We start from the raw sequence: 17,496 nt of genomic DNA on the forward strand, positions 1-17,496 counted from the left end.
CAACACTAGCAGTTTTGTCTTGCCTTCAGTTGCAGGGCCCTATCCTGCACAGCTAATGGGCAGTCATTCAGGCAGAGAATAGGCAACCTGGAACGCAACTTGCATCCCATTAGGATTTCTGCAGGTGACCGGCCACATTCCAAGGACGCTGCTCTGTAAGACAAAGCCAAGTATGGATCAGTCCCACTGCTACTTTTTTTTTTAAGTCTCAACGATTTGCACACATTTTTAAACCTTTGTTACTTTTAGGATATAGCAGACCAGATGTCTGAACTAGTGGGGAAAAAATCTAATGCAAAATGGGTGTTGCTGTAGTGCTGGACAAGAGTGCAATTTCAGGGTAATTTGACAAGTCGTCAAGTCAACAAATAGTCCTTACCATTTGCAGTGAAACAAGTCGACTCCAACCTTCTCCCAGGCTGTGGTGGGTACCACTCTCATAGGTATGGGCTCCTTAGACTATAATTTGAGACGTGTCACAATTTCCCACCATTTGCTCAATGTCAGAATTTATATTTGGCCAATGAAGGGACTCTCTGGCCCTTCTGTTTCTCAGCTCCCAGATGTCCTTCATGCGCACTCTAGCATCTGACGCATTGAATTACAGTACCAGTCAAGTTTGGACTCCTACTCATGCAAGGGTTTTTCATTTATTTTTGCAATTTTCTACATTGTAAAATAATAGTGAAGACTTAGACTATGAAATTACACATGGAATCGTGTACCAAAAAGGTGTTAAATATATTTTAGATTATTCTAAGTAGCCAACATTTGCCTTGACAGCTTTGTATACTCTCAACCAGCTTCACCTGGAATGCTTTGTGAAAAATCTTGAGGGAGTTCCCACATATGCTAAGTTTTTAGCTGCTTTTCCTTCACTCTGTTGACCAAACCATCTCAATTGGGTTGAGGTTGGGAGATCTGATGCTCCTTGGTCAAATAGCCCTTACACAGCCTGGTGTGTTTTGGGTCATTGTCCTGTTGAAAAACAAATCGTCCCACTAAGTGCAAATCAGATGGAATGGTGTATCGCAGCAGAATGCTGTGGTAACCATGCTGGTTAAGTGTGCTTTGAATTATAAATAAGTCACTGACATTATTACCAACAAAGCACCATGCCAACACCACCTCCATGCTTCACGGTGGGAACCACACATATGGAGATCATCTGTTCACCTACTGTCTCACAAAGCCATGCCGGTTGGAACCGATTTGGACTCAGACCAAAGGACAGATGTCCACTGGTCTAATGTCCGTTGCTCATGTTTCTTGGCCCAAGCAAGTCTCTTCTTATTGGTGTCCTTTAGTAGTGTTTTCTTTGCAGCAATTCAACCATGAGGGCCTGATTCACGCAGTCTCCTCTGAACAGTTGCATTTGAGATGTCTTACTTGAACTCTGAGAAGCATTTTTTTGGGGGCTACACTTTCTGAGGCTGGTAACTAATGAACTTATCCTCTGCAGCAGAGGTAGCTGTGTCTTCCTTTCCAGTGCTGGTCCTCATGACAGCCAGTTTCATCATAGTGCTTGATGGTTTTTGCAACTGCACTTGAAATGTTCTGGATTGACTGACCTTCATGTCTTAAAGTAATGATGGACTGTCATTTCTCTTTGCTTATTTGAGCTGTTCCTGCCATAATATGGACAGTCTTTTACATACCACCCCTACCTTGTTACAACACAACTGATTGGCTCAAACTCAGAAGGAAAGAAATTCCACAAATTAACTTTAAACAAGGCACACCTGTTAATTGAAATGCATTCCAGGTGACTACCTCATAAAGCTGATTGAGAGAATGCCAAGAGTGTGCAAAGCTGTCATCAAGGCAAAGGGTGGCTCCTTTGAAGAATCACAAATATAAAATGTTTTGATTTGTGTAACACATTTTTTTTTTGGGGGGGGGGGTTACTACATTATTTCTTGATGTCTTCACTATTCTACAATGTAGAAAATAGTCAACATAAAGAAAAACCCTTAAATGAGTAGTTCTAAAACTTTTGACTGAGTGAGGCAGGCAGTGCTGCAGAAACGTGAGTTTCCTGGAGGAGGAAGTGTGTGACGTCAGCAGGGACCCAGAGGATGGTGACACGTGTGGGTCTGGTAGCCAGGCAGATGCCAGAGCAGTGATATGGGAGGTCTTACCGTGGGGACTGAATCATTGTATGTCTGTGTGTTTGTAAGGTGGACATGCAGTGCAGTGGTGAAAGAATCGCAGGGTTGAATGCATCTCTGGTGTCTGTCTTATGTAAACAGGAAATTAGATGGGAGATCTCCATGTCCTCACTGTCAGTCATTAGGAGTGAATGATGAGGTAACTGAGCCTGCTGATCCACTACTACGAGGAACACCAAATAATGTGATTCACATTTTCAAACAGTCATTTAGATTTTCTAGCAGGGCGATACATTTGGGTGATGTTTTTTTCTTGCCCGAGTAGCCTCATTTCACTGCCAAAAATAAAATTAAACCATCTAGTGTTCAGCCAAATAACACAATGTCAAAGACGGGTCACTAAAGGGAGAACATTGCTTCAGAAAGAACATATACATTTTGTTTTTGCTATTTACAAGAAAAGTACAGGTTCTGTGTGTCACAGCTTGGTAGTGCTAGATGCACCAATGAACAGAACACCACAGAGACGAGAGCTGAGAAAGTCTACTGGTACAAACAAAGTATGAAATTTTACAAAACAAACAACCCCAGAGACGAAGGACAGCATCGAGGGCTGTGTGAGAGAGCGGAGGTGAGGCTGAATTCCCTGAAAAAGGGGAATAATTCTGGTGATCTTGTGGAGCATTAGCAGTTGGCTGCATCTGTTTGTATGGCAGTTTTATGATAAAAGACCATGATGAATGTTAAATTGTGCTGTTACATATTTGCAACCTTGAGTAAAAATGTAATTCAAGAGTCTGTCTGGAGATAGTGTGCTTTGCTTTGGCCTCGTAGAAGAGGCCTAATTTCAAATAGATATGTCTCATAGTACAATATAGTGCATTTATAGAGTGCCTTCAGAAAGTTTTCATACCCCTTGACTTATTCTACTTTTTGTTGTGTTACAGCCTGAATTCAAAATTTATGAAAAATATTTGTTTCCTCTATCTACACACAATACCTCACAACAATGTTAAAGAATGTTTTCAGAAATGTTTGCAAAGTATAGAAAATGAAATACAGAAATATCTCATGCACATAAGTATGCACACCCCTGAGTCAATACTTTGTAGAGCCACCTTTGGAATTGATGACAGCTGTGAGTCTTTCTGGGTAAGTCTCTAAGAGCTTTCCACAACTGGATTGTGAAACATTTGCCTATTATTTTTAATTCTTCAAGCCCTGTCAAATTGGTTGTTGATCATTGCTAGACAACAATTTTCAGGTCGTGCCATAGATTTTCAAGGAGATTTAAGTGAAAACAAGTGTAACTCGTCAGCAACTCAGAAACATTCACTGTCTTCTTGGTAAGCAACTCCAGTGTAGATTTGGCCTTGTGTTTCAGGTTATTGTCCTGCTGAAATATGAATTGATCTCCCAGTGTCTTGTGAAAAGCAGACTGAACCAGGTTTTCCTCTAGGACTTTTTCTATGCTTAGCTCCATTCCGTTGATTTTTTTATCATTATAAACTCCCCAGACCTTAACAATTACAAGCATGCCCATGACATGATACAGCCACCACTATGCTTGAAAATATGAATGGTACTCAGTAATGTTTTGCATTGGATTTTCCCCAAACATAACACTTTGTATTCAGGACCAAAAGTTAATTGCAGTTTTACTTTAGTGCCTTGTTGCAAACAGGATGCATGTTTGTTTGTTTTTTTAAACATTTTTCATATGTAAAGGTTTCCTTCTTTTCACTCTGTCATTTAGTTTAGTATTGTAGGGTAACTACAATGTTTTTGATCCATCCACAATGTTTTCTCCTATCACAGCCATTAAACTCTGTAACTGTTTTAGTTACCATTGGCCTCATGGTGAAATCCCTGAGCGGTTTCCTTACTCTCTGGCAACTGAGTTAGGAAGGACTCTGGTATCTTTGTCGTGACTGGGTGTATTGATACACCATCCAAAGTGTTATTAATAACATCACCATCCTCAAAGGGATATTAAATGTCTGATAATTGTATGTGTGGGTTACAGAGATGAGGTAGTCATTCAAAAATTATGTTAAACATTAATTATTGCAAACCGAGTGAGTCCATGCAACTTATGTGACTTATTAAGCACATGTTTAATCCTGAACTTATTTAGGCTTGCCATAGCAAAGGGGTTGAATACTTATTGACTCAAGACATTTCAACTTTTCATTTTTAATTCATTTGTTGAAAAGATAATTGAACAGCATAATTCCACTTTGAAATGATGGGGTATTGTGTGTAGGCCAGTAACAAAAACATCTCAATTTAATCAATTTTAAATTCAGGCTGTAACACAACAAAATGTGGAAAAAGTCAAGGGGTATGAATACTTTTTGAAGGCACAGTAAGAAATAAATAAGCTTGGAAACAAAAACAAATAAGATCCACTTATTTGTGATAGAAGTTAAAGATACCCAGGAATCATGATCACTGTTATGTGTGGCTTGGAATCTGTGTTCAATTTGACTTTACAATGTTTGAATGAGCTCGGCTGTGGTATTGTATATGGAAATCCTTACTTTCAAGGACATTCAGGGGCTTGTTCCAAAGCCAGTCCTGCATTGTCTTGGCTGTGTGCTTAGGGTTGTTGTCCTGTTGGAAGGTGGACCTTTGCCACAGTCTGAGGTCCTGAGCACTCCGCAGCAGGTTTTCATCAAGGATCTCTGTACTTTGCTCCGTTCATCTTTCCCTCGATCCTGACTAGTCTCCCAGTCCCTGCCACAGAAAAACATACCCACAGCATAATGCTGCCACCACAATGCTTCACTGTAGGGATGGTGCCATGTTTCCTCCAGACGTGGCTCTTGGAATTCAGGCCAAAGAGTTCAATCTTGGTTTCATCAGACCAGAGAATCTTGTTTCTCATGGTCTGAGAGTCCTTTAGGTGACTTTTGGCAATGTCCAAGTGGGCTGTCATGTGCCTTTTACTGAGGAGTGGCTTCCATCTGGCCACTCTACCATAAAGGCGTGATTGGTGGAGTGCTGCAGAGATGGTTGTCCTTCTGGAATGTTTTTCCATCTCCACAGAGGAACTCTGGAGCTCAGTCAGAGAAACCATCGGGTTCTTGGTCACCTCCCTGACAAAGGTCCTTCTAACCCGATGGCCCAGTTTGGCCAGGCAGACAGATATAGGAAGAGTCTTGGTAGTTCCAAACTTCTTTCATTTAAGAATGATAGAGGCCACTGTGTTCTTGGGGACCTTCAAAGCTGCATAAATGCTTTGGTACCCTTCCCCAGGCCTGTGCCTCAACACAATCCTGTCTCGAAGCTCTACAGACAATTCCTTTGACCTCATGGCTTGGTTTTTGCTCTGACATACACTCATCTGTGGGACCTTATATAGACAGGTTGGTGCCTTTCCAAATAATGTCCAATTAATTGAATTTAGCCCAGGTGGTCTCCAATCAAGTTGTACAAACATCTCAAGAATGATCAATGGAAACAGGATGCACCTGAGCTCAATTTCGAGTCTTCTAGCAAAAGGTCTGAATACTTACGTAAATACGGTATTTCTGTTTTTCATTTTTAATACATTTGCAAAAAATGTTTAACTGATTTTGCTTTGTCATTATGGGTTATTGTGTGTAGACTGATGTCTTTTTAAGGATGTCTTTTTTTAATTTTTAATCAATTTTAGAATAAGGCTGTAATGTAACAAACTGTAGAAAAAGTCAAGGGGTCTGAATACTTTCTGAATGCGCTGTATATCCATTTTTCCCATCTCCAACTTTGTTACAACGTGTTTATGCATTGTTATACATCAATATCCATATCCTAGACCTAGAAGACTACCGAGACAGGAAAAACGAATAATTAATCCTCATAGATGTTTGAAGAATAAGGTTAATGAAATTACAAAGTTTGCAATGTTCAATGGACAATATATAATGGCAAAAATGCGATAAGAGAAAAATATAGGCCTACCCTCTTTCCCCTGCCTCTTGAATGCTACTGTTCCACGGAGCTGTGGTTCCTACAATGGAACCCTCTCATACCTAAACCTGGCCTGTTGTTTTCTTGTTAATGCCAATTCCTTCCCCACCTTTCCTTGACACATTAATCTTTAAAAAGTTTAGTTTAAAAAAACTATGACTCAAGCTGCCAAAACCACAGGTGTAACTGAGCCTCGCTATTGGTGGCATGATCTTTCCTCTGCCCTGCCCAGAATGGTGTTCATAAGAACCAGAGAAATGGACACATCCAAAAACCCTCCTCAAACCAACCATCATTTGCACATTGTCATTCTACACAGAAAAGCTAAAGATGTCAACCCTTTCAGTAGAAATACTTAAAAGGTATACACAAACACTGTGGTGTTTATTGTAGAACAGAAGAAAGGAACACACTCAACATATCCCAGACAGGCATTAGCCCCTGACTCAGCACAGTAATCCTATTAACTAAATAGGCATCATATTTCCTTGAAAATTAAAGAATGAGCATCATAGTTGATCAACTATATTTAATATAAGTCCTTATGGAAGTAACGCTGCTCCGGAGAGTCAGGGGGTAATGGTCTCTCTACCAGGTGTGGGTTCAGGAGTCAGGTGTCCTACAATGCTCTGTACTGCTTATTCAATTAGTTCACCTACAGACAAAATGGCCCAATGTTCTATTGTTAGGGATCAAATCATCTGAGACAAGTTCTGGGTATGTGTAAATGTACATGGCGAATAAAGGTGATCGTAATAGTAGACTGGTCATGGATATAGAGTGGGGCTGGTCTATGGCCTCAGGTCTACAGGGATAGCCTACCACTCATTTATATTCCATTGACACCACAGATCCACCCCACCAACCCAGCCAAGGTGACAATACACACTGCAACATCACTTTAGTGTGGGGTGTCACGCCCATGCATGGCATTCTTTACTGTGCCATACAGAGTTAATTTTACAGTGTATTTCTTTAGCAGACTATGCCCTCATGTGTGATCGTGTTTGGCTCTGGTTATTCAAAAGCAGTAGTGTGTTTGTTTGTATTTTAGTTACTGGGTCAACATACTACGGCTGTGTGTGTGTTTAGTTGAGCCTGACTAGCTTTGAGTGTTTGTTGGGGATTCGTTGGCCTACATGCTTTTACACTTTTAGTATTTCAAATTCCTCTCCCCTCATATAGGGCCGTTTGCCATGTCCGTGTAAGCCATTTTGTACTGGACTGCTTATCACCATGGAAACTGTGTTGTGGATTGCAGTGAGTTGGAGTAGTATGTGTGCGCGTGCACGTGCGCGTGTGTGTGTGTGTGTGTGTGACCCAGTTCTATGTGTTTATTTGCTGTCCACTTGATTAAATTGTCATGTGAGCTCTATTAAACTGAGGCTACAGTGACAGGCTTTCCAGAGTGGATATGGGGAGGGAAACAAGTTTCTTAGCTACCAGCTGAAGCACAGAAATACATAGGTCTTTTCATGTAGAATGGCAAGCTGGATTCTTATTGTGTTACTTTTTATGATTACTTTTTATTTTAGCCTACTTGGTATTTTCTTCTTCTTGAACTGCACTGTTGGTTAAGGGCTTGTAAGTAAGCATTTCACGGGGAAGTCTACACTTGTTGTATGCGGCGCATGTGGCAAATAAAGTTTGATTTGATTTTTATTTGATATGCTGTCTGTATCAGATGCTACCTCTGGGATGTACTGGGATAGATTAAGTTTAGGTTGAACCCACATAACACATGGTACATGTGCCTATGAGTATGTGGTGTGGACTGCATGGGTATGAGCATGTGAGTGGCTCAGTGTTTGTCCTGTCTATATACTGCTGGCTTGCTTCTGAAGCTAAGCAGGGTTGATTCTGGTAGGTCCCTGGATGAGAGACCAGATGCTGCTGGAAGTGGTGTTGGAGGTCCAGTAGGATGCATCCCTTTCCTCTGGTCTAAAATAATAAATATATATCCCAACGCCCCAGGGGACATTGCCCTGGGTAGGGTGCCGTCTTTCGGATGGGACGTTACACGGGTGTAGGGATGTTAACCCCGGTGTCCTGGCTAAATTCCCAATCTGGCCCTCATATCATCACGGTCACCTAATAATCCCCAGTTTACAATTGGCTCATTCATCTTCTTTCCCCTGTAACTATTCCCCAGGTCGTTGCTGTAAATGAGAATGTGTTCTCAGTCAACTTACCTGGTAAAATAAGGGTTAAATAAATACAAATGTAGCCAAATGATGCTTGTTGTGAAGTCATCCAATGAGATAATGATTCATTCATTGAGATTATTATTAATCTGTCAAATAAAACTTCCCTCTTCCATCTCCATGTCCTTTTTTCTTGTGTGCTATCTCACTGTTTTTCCCCCTCAGCATTCAACTCCTCCCTTCATATCAGCTGTGTCGGAGTTTGTCCTGGCTGAAAAATCTCTGACATTCTGTTGTTTTCAAACCATTGTTGTGTAAATTAATTAATAACATTTTCTAGGTCCATTATATGATTAATGATGCCTTGGCTTTAACAGGGCATTACATATTAGTGGTCTGTTTATAGCTCAGTCTCCCTCGTCTTTCTCCTGCCATCAGAAAGAAAAACTATTTGTCACCTGTACAAAGGTTTGATGGACAAAACACTTACACCAACTTGGAGACAATAGCAACAACACAAATGAATTATCTTGCAATATTCTCTCGTAGACAGCCCCTCTAAAACCAAACTATGCATAGAAATGCAAAACTATGAGAATAGCATAATTCATTTCTCTAATATTCCATTATTTAGAAAATATCTTAAAAATATAAATGTACATATTCATTTTAATTTACTTTGTACAAAACAATTATTTGTTAATTTTCTACTTGAATTATATGCTCTTTCATTATTCACCATCATATAAAATGCGGAACCAACAGCATATCACTGGAAAATGTTATCCTGGCACATTTTTGCAAAAAGGTACAATGTCACAGCAGCTAGATGGTAGTCAATGAGAACAGGGTTGACGTTTTTGTCAATACATTGCAGTCAATGGAAAAAGATGAGTGTCACAGGGCTAACATTTTTCTTGTTAATCTCATGTCTGTTTCTCTCTCACTTTCTACCTCCTCTTTATCCCCGCATTCTGTTCTCTCTCCCTCCCCCTTCTTTCACCCCCTCCACCCTCTCCCCTCTCTCTCCACTTTCTTCCTCACTCTCCCACTTCTCTCTCTCCCCTCCTCCCCCTCTATTCTCTCTCCCGCCTTCTTTCCCTCCCTCCCTCCCTCCCTCCCTCCCTCCCTCCCTCCCTCCCTCCCTCCCTCCCTCCCTCCCTCCCTCCCTCCCTCCCTCCCTCCCTCCCTCCCTCCCTCCCTCCACCTCCTCTCATTTCTCTCTCCCTCTCCCCCCTCTCTCCCCCTGTCCCTTCTTCTCCCTCCGTCCCTCCCTCCCCTCATACTCCCCCTTCTCTCTCTCTCTCCCACCTCTGTCTGATGACTCTCTCTCCCCCTCTCTTTCTCCCTGTCTCCTCTCCCTCCTCCCTTCCTCTTTCACCCTCTCCATCTCTCTCTCCCCCTCCCTCAGATTTAGCTGTGACCCTTGATGATGATGTTCAAAATATTTATTGGTCTGATGTGATTAATAAGGGGCATCCAGACACTGTACTTGATGAATTTATGAAATTGCTTCTTCCAATTATTGATAAACATGCACCTGTTAAGAAACATAGAAGGAATTATTGATTATTGGCTCCATGGATTGACAAGGAATTGAAAACCTGTATAGTTGAAAAAGATGGAGCAAAAGGAGTGGCTAATAAGTCTGGCTTCACATATTTCTAGCTGACTTACTGCAAACTGAGAAATTATGTGACTAAACTCAACAAAAATTAGAAGAAACTGTATTATGATGCCATGATCAATTATATAAAATTTATATATCATAATACAGTTTCTTCTCATTTAATAATGATGGAAAAAATGGAAAAAAACATTGGAGTGAGAGAAGTAAAGGTCCCGGGGTTATGAAGGTGGAGTGTCGGTCAGTGGAGGAGAAAGTGGCTCTGTTATGGAAAAAACAAAAGCTGCGAGGCCTTCCTGATTATAACAAAGTCTTCCTTCGATCAGCCAAGTCCCACACAGATCATCTTATAGAACTGAACTTCAAGACGCTGCTGAGGCAAATACCAGCAGGAAAGGACTATTTCATCACGGATAGCGCACAGGTCATGAAACGAGATCAACCAGAAGGACAACGCGGACAAGGACATGGGGTGGACAGACCTACAACATACTGAGGGGCTTTCCATCCCCTACAAGATTCAATTTTAATAGCGTACTGGAATGTTAACAGATGGACTACCTTGAACAATAAATTACGAATAACAATACTAAAATCCTTAAACGCAGACATTATCTCAATAAATGAAACGCATTTGCGTCGACAAGAAATTATTGATATTGAAGGGTATGTATGGTATGGACACAACAGAAAAACTAATGTGAAAACCCCCAGGGGTTCTGGGGAAGTGGGAATATGTGTAAAGTCTGATATGATGAAAGCATATAAAATTGAAATTATCGATGAAGCCATAGAAGGAATTATTGGTTTGCGCTTTGAACATAGGGAGTCAGATTATTGTTTTGTTTTTTCATGCTATTTGCCACCTAAGTAGTCCACATGGGGTAGAGATGCATGCTCCTTCTTTTATTTTTTATTTTTTTATTTCACCTTTATTTAACCAGGTAGGCTAGTTGAGAACAAGTTCTCATTTGCAACTGCGACCTGGCCAAGATAGAGCATAGCAGTGTGAACAGACAACACAGAGTTACACATGGAGTAAACAATAAACAAGTCAATAACACAGTAGAAGAAAAAGAGAGTCTATATACATTGTGTGCAAAAGGCATGAGGAGGTAGGCGTATAATTACAATTTTGCAGATTAACACTGGAGTGATAAATGATCAGATGGTCATGTACAGGTAGAGATATTGGTGTGCAAAAGAGCAGAAAAGTAAATAAATAAAAACAGTATGGGGATGAGGTAGGTAAAATTGGGTGGGCTGTTTACCGATAGACTATGTACAGCTGCAGCGATCGGTTAGCTGCTCAGATAGCAGATGTTTGAAGTTGGTGAGGGAGATAAAAGTCTCCAACTTCAGCGATTTTTGCAATTCGTTCCAGTCACAGGCAGTAGAGAACTGGAACGAAAGGCGGCCAAATGAGGTGTTGGCTTTAGGGATGATCAGTGAGATACACCTGCTGGAGCGCGTGCTACGGGTGGGTGTTGCCATCGTGACCAGTGAACTGAGATAAGGCGGAGCCAGACAGTGTTTTTGTGCTAAAGAGGGAGATAAGGCGGAGTCATATGTTAAGTCAAGTATACCGAAATACAGAAGCAGATGCTATTTACATATGTGGAGATCTTAACAGTGGAATTGGGAGGTTAGATGACTATATAAATTATATTAATGATATTCTATCACGTGTTGCTTTGGATGGCTTTGTTAATCATCATGGGGAAACCCTATTAGAATTCCTTTGGCACTCTACAATGTGTATCATTAATGGAAGGATATGCCCCTTAAGCGATAACTTTACATCCATATCTGGCAAAGGAAAAGCTTTGGTGGACTATATAGTTACCCTCCACGACTGTCTAGAAACTTGTTTGGAATTGAAGGTGTTATCTCCTACACAGATGGTTGCAGAATGCAGATGTTTTGACTTAATTGGACAAAAAAAGTAGACTTCCTGATCATTCTCTTTTATTTATGATATTTTCTGTTGGCCACAAACTTTCTCATCCAGGTATTAATGTGCATCACTTGGGGCAAAATATACATACCCCGAATAGGCCTAAATGTAAGAAAAGAAATGTGCCAAATTACTTTCTATGTTCTGAAATGGTATGTAAAGCTCTGGTGGAAATCATCAAAACTCTGCTATAAGATGCAAAGAAACAACATTTGATTTAGATGTGTGGTATGAAAAATGTTGTGATATTATATATTCTGAAATGGGGAAAAAATTATGCAAATATAGAATACACCCCCAAGTCCAGGAAGGTTTACAAACCGAGCAGCCTTATTGGAATGATGAGTTAAGGGATCTATGGTCAGTAATACGCAAGGCTGAGTACTTATTTTTACAGTGACAAGATAGGAATACAAGAGAACAGTGTAGGAAGGAATTTAAGAAAAAACAGCATGTGTTTGATAAAAGGCTGCGCCTATTTAATTAAACAACGATATCAGAGAGGGCAGTTATTACACCTTGAGGAGATACAGACAAGAAATCCTCAACAGTTTTGGAGCCAAATTAACAAGTTAGGACCAAAACGATATAAGAAAATTCCAATGGAAGTCAGGGAAGAGCAGGATGGGCTGAACTCTGATATTACACAAGTACCTAAGGAGTGGGAGAAGGGGTTTGCTAGCTTGTTCTCAGGTAAAGAAAATGTGGCATATTTTGAGGAAGAATTTTATAAAGACATATGTTCCCTGAAAACTAAAATGGAAAATACAATGTTAGAACCCTCGTTTTTTAAATGAGGAGCTGTCTGTGGCAGAAGTTAAGAAGGTGATTGATGCTGCAAAAATGGGAAAGCGTTTGACATCGATGAACTGCCTAATGAGGTTTTAAAATCCCCTAAATTAATTAATGTCCTATATGATTTGCTCCGGATTTGTTTTGAGTACAATATACTGCCATCCACTTGGTACAAGTCTATAGTGAATCCCATTCCCAAATCTTCTAAAAATTACCGAAGAGTGCCACAACAGGCATACGTTTATAAAGTACGGTTTATACATTATATTCATCCATCCTCAACAATAGGCTAATTTGATTGTTGGATCAAAACATTCTGGTGGAAGAACAAAATGTTTTTTGTCAATCCAGAGCCTGTATAGATCATATCTTCTCGGTCTGTACAATAATTAGAAATAAATAACACAAAGAGATACCTACTTTTGCATGTTTCATTGATTTCCAGAAAGCTTTTAATTTTGTAAATAGGGATCTTTTAGCATATAGTTTGTTAAAGACAGGGGTTTATGGGACATTTTATCACACAATCCAGTCTCTATGTGTGGGGTGCTAAGAGGTATTTTAAACATTCACATGTCCATAACATACTTTTTAGGTGTCCACAAGTTTGCACCAATACTAACTGGGGATATGGGCTGGAAACCCTGTGAGGTGGAAGGCATGTATGGTGAGACTATAGAATAGACTGTTGGATATGCCAACTGCCAGAATAGCTAGTAAAGTTGTTCAATGGGATCTTTCCCTAGGGGGAGCCTGGGCAACTGAAATGTCTGACATTTTTCAAGAGTCTGACTGTGAACATCTGTACGAAAACAAAATGAAGGGAAACAGATATGATTTAAAAAACTGTTGACGCAATATATTTAAAAAATGGGTGGAGGAGAGGAATTATAAACCCAAATTGAGAACGTTTTGTTTGATTAAGGGTAAATTTGTGTGTGAGAGATATTATGTATAACCTACCTAAAAGCAAGAGATCGCTATGTGCACAGTTAAGATCAGGGATATTGCCTCTGCTTATTGAAACAGGTAAGATCAGGGATATTGCCTCTGCGTATTGAAACAGGTCAGTATTGTGGTAAAATGGAAGAGGAACTATTGTGACCATGAAGAAATAGAGAATGAAACTCATTTTGTCCTCTACTGACCTTTCTACCACGATATACGCTTGCTCTTATTCCAGAAAAGACACCAGATACACCCTGGCATTATGTGGCTGAGTGATGATGTAACGGTTTTCTTGACTTGAAGGAGAGGAGGACCAAAATGCAGCATGGTTACTATTCATGTTTTTTAATAAGACAACTAAACATAATACAAAACAACAAACGTGGATAACTGAAACAGCCCTATCTGGTGCAAAAACACAGAGACAGGAACAATCACCCACAAACACACAGTGAAACCCAGGCTACCTAAATATGATTCTCAATCAGAGACAACTAATAACACCTGCCTCTGATTGAGAACCATACCAGGCCGAAACATAGAAATACCCAAATCATAGAAAAACAAACATAGACTGCCCACTCCAACTACTACTACTAAATAATGACAAAACAAAGGAAATAAAGGTCAGAACGTGACAGATGAGGAGAAATTGGAATGGTTTTTTGTCCATTGTGTATTTCCATTTGAAGAATATTTAAATAAAGCCTGGAATAAAATAAAATAAATGGTAAAAAAATATATATTTATCTTCTATGTGGTTAATGTGTGTGTATACAGATTGTGTGTAGGCTAATCTCCCATATGAATCTTCTCTTTGTGCCACACTGGGTTCAAGTGACTTCGGTTTCTTTTTTTTCTGTATTTACTTATATGTTATGTATGTATGTACAGTTGAAGTCAGAAGTTTACATACACTTAGGTTGGAGTCATTAAAACTTGTTTTTCTACCACTCCACAAACTATAGTTTTGGCAAGTCGGTTAGGACATCTACTTTGTGCATGACACGTAATTCTTCCAACAATTGTTTACAGACAGATTATTTCACTTGTAATTCACTGTATCACAATTCCAGTGGGTCAGAAGTTTACATACACTAAGTTGACTGTGACTTTAAACAGCTTTGAAAATTCCAAAAATGATGTCATGACTTTAGAAGCTTCTGATTGACATAATTTGAGTCAATTGGAAGTGTACCTGTGGATGTATTTCAAGGCCTACCTTCAAACTCAGTGCTTCTTTGCTTGATGGGAAAATCAAAAGAATTCAGCCAAGACCTCCGAAAAAAAATTGTAGACCTTCACAAGTCTGGTTCATCCTTGGGAGCCATTTCCAAATGCTTGATGGGACCACGTTCGTCTGTACGAACAACAGTAAGCAAGAATAAACACCATGGGACCATGCAGCCATCATACCACTCAGGAAGGAGACACATTCTGTTTCCTAGAGATGAATGTACTTTGGTGCAAAAAGTGCAAATCAACCACATAACAAAAGCAAAGGATCTTGTGAAGATACTGAAGGAAACATGTAGAAATGTATCTGTATCTACACTAAAACAAGTCCTATATCGACATAACCTGAAAGGGCGCTCAGCAAGGAAGAAGCCACTGCTCCAAAACCGCCATAAAAAAGCCAGACTACGATTTGAATTGCACGTGGGAACAAGATCGTAGTTTTTGGAGAAACGTCCTCTGGTCTGATGAAACAAAAATGGAACTGTTTGGCCATAATGACCATCGTTATGTTTGGAAGTAAAAAAGGGGGAGGCTTGCAAGCCGAAGAACAACATCCCAACCCTGGAGCACGGGGGTGGCAGCATCATGTTGTGGGAGTGTTTTGCTGCAGGAGGGACTGGTGCACTTCACAAAATAGATGGCATCATATTGAAGCAACATCTCAAGACATCAGTCAGGAAGTTAAAGCTTGGTCGCAAATGGGTCTTCCAAATGGACAATGACCCCAAACATACGTCAAAAGTTTTGGCAAAATGGCTTAAGGACAACAAAGTCAAGGTATTGGAGAGGCCATCACAAAGCCCTGACCTCAATCCCATAGAAGGTTTGTGGGCAGATATGAAAAAACATGTGCGAGCAAGGATGCCTACAAACCTGACTCAGTTACATCAGCTGTGTGAGGAGGAATGGGCCAAAATTCACCCAATTTAATGTAAGAAGCTTGTGGAAGGCTACCTGAAACGTTTGACCCAAGTTAAACAATTTAAAGGCAATGCTACCAAATACTAATTGAGTGTATGTAAACTTCTCACCCACTGGGAATATGATGAAATAAATAAAAGTTAAGTTATCCTAACTGACCTAAGACAGGGAATTTTTACTAGGATTAAATGTCAGGAATTGTGATTAAACTGAGTTTAAATGTATTTGGCTACGGTGTATGTAAACTTCCGATTTGAACTATATGTATATGTATATTATTTGACCTCTCTAGGGATGTAATTTACTATTATGTATGGATTTTTACCTTATTTTTATATATATATATATATATATATTTTTTGTATCTTTTTAAATTTATTTTTTACTATTTATGCAATGCAGAGAACACCGGAAGAATAATTATCATTTAATTACCATGGTGAATCATTGTAATGTTTGTTTATCTGTCAATTAATCCAATAAGGGATGGGCTGCCAATTGGCGATTTGACACAAAAATAAAATGTCATTCATTGCATTGATTCATTCATTCAATTGTTAAATTTATTATGGTTAAGGATATGTCTTGGATTAAGGCCCTAGGTTCATGTCCACTTGCAGCTCAGCCCTAACCCTAGCCATAACTCTATCCCTCCACATCCTAGCTTCAGCTCTTGGAGTTAGGGTTGAGCGGACATGTGGACAAGAAGTTAGTGTTAGGGTTATGGCTAGGGATAGGGTTGAGCCAAGATGTAGAGATGAAGCAAGTGTTAGGGATAGGGTTGAGCCAAGATGTAGAGATGAAGCAGAAGCAAGGGTTGGGGATAGGGTTGAGCCAAGATGTAGAGATGAAGCAAGGGTTAGGGTTAGAGTTGAGCCAAGATGTAGAGATGAAGCAAGGGTTAGGGATAGTGTTGAGCCAAGATGTAGAGATGAAGCAAGGGTTAGGGATAGGGTTGAGCCAAGATGTAGAGATGAAGCAAGGGTTGGGGATAGGGTTGAGCCAAGATGTAGAGATGAAGCAAGGGTTAGGGTTAGAGTTGAGCCAAGATGTAGAGATGAAGCAAGGGTTAGGGATAGGGTTGAGCCAAGATGTAGAGATGAAGCAAGGGTTGGGGATAGGGTTGAGCCAAGATGTAGAGATGAAGCAAGGGTTATGGTTAGGGTTGAGCTGCAAGTGGACATGAAGCTAGGGTTAGGGTTAAGGCTCAGTTTAGGGTTGAGGTGGGATGTGGACAGGAAGCTAGAGTTAGGGTTGAGCTGGGATCTGGACATGAAGCTAGGGTTAGGGTTTTGTTTAGATTTTGCCTGCCTGGCTGTCTGTGATTTTATATATCTGTCTGCTTTCCTGCCTGCCTGCCTGCCTCTCTTTCTGCATGTGAGTGGAGATGTCTTTCTGTCTGAGATAAAGAGAGATGAGGGAAAAATAGATAGAAGAGAGAGGAGATTGTCATGTCTGTGAAGCCTTTCTCTATGCGTTCATATTGTGATGCTTATCTTTGCCCATTGAATGCAATGTATCCACTTGGGCATCAACCCTGTGACACTCATCTTTTCCAATTGACGATAATGTATTTACATAAGCTTCAACACTGTTTATTTATTGACCTAGGCAAGTCAGATAAGAACAAATTACAATGACAGCCTACCTAATGACGGCACTGGACAAAATGTCCACCACCCTATGGGACTCCCAATCACGACCGGCTGTGATACAGCCTGGAATCGAACCAGGGTCTGTAGTGACACCTCTAGCACTGAGATGCAGTGCTTTAGACCACTGCGCCACTTGGAATGA

Source organism: Oncorhynchus masou, chromosome 6 (assembly GCF_036934945.1).
Source record: "Oncorhynchus masou masou isolate Uvic2021 chromosome 6, UVic_Omas_1.1, whole genome shotgun sequence".
Lineage (NCBI taxonomy): Eukaryota > Metazoa > Chordata > Actinopteri > Salmoniformes > Salmonidae > Oncorhynchus > Oncorhynchus masou.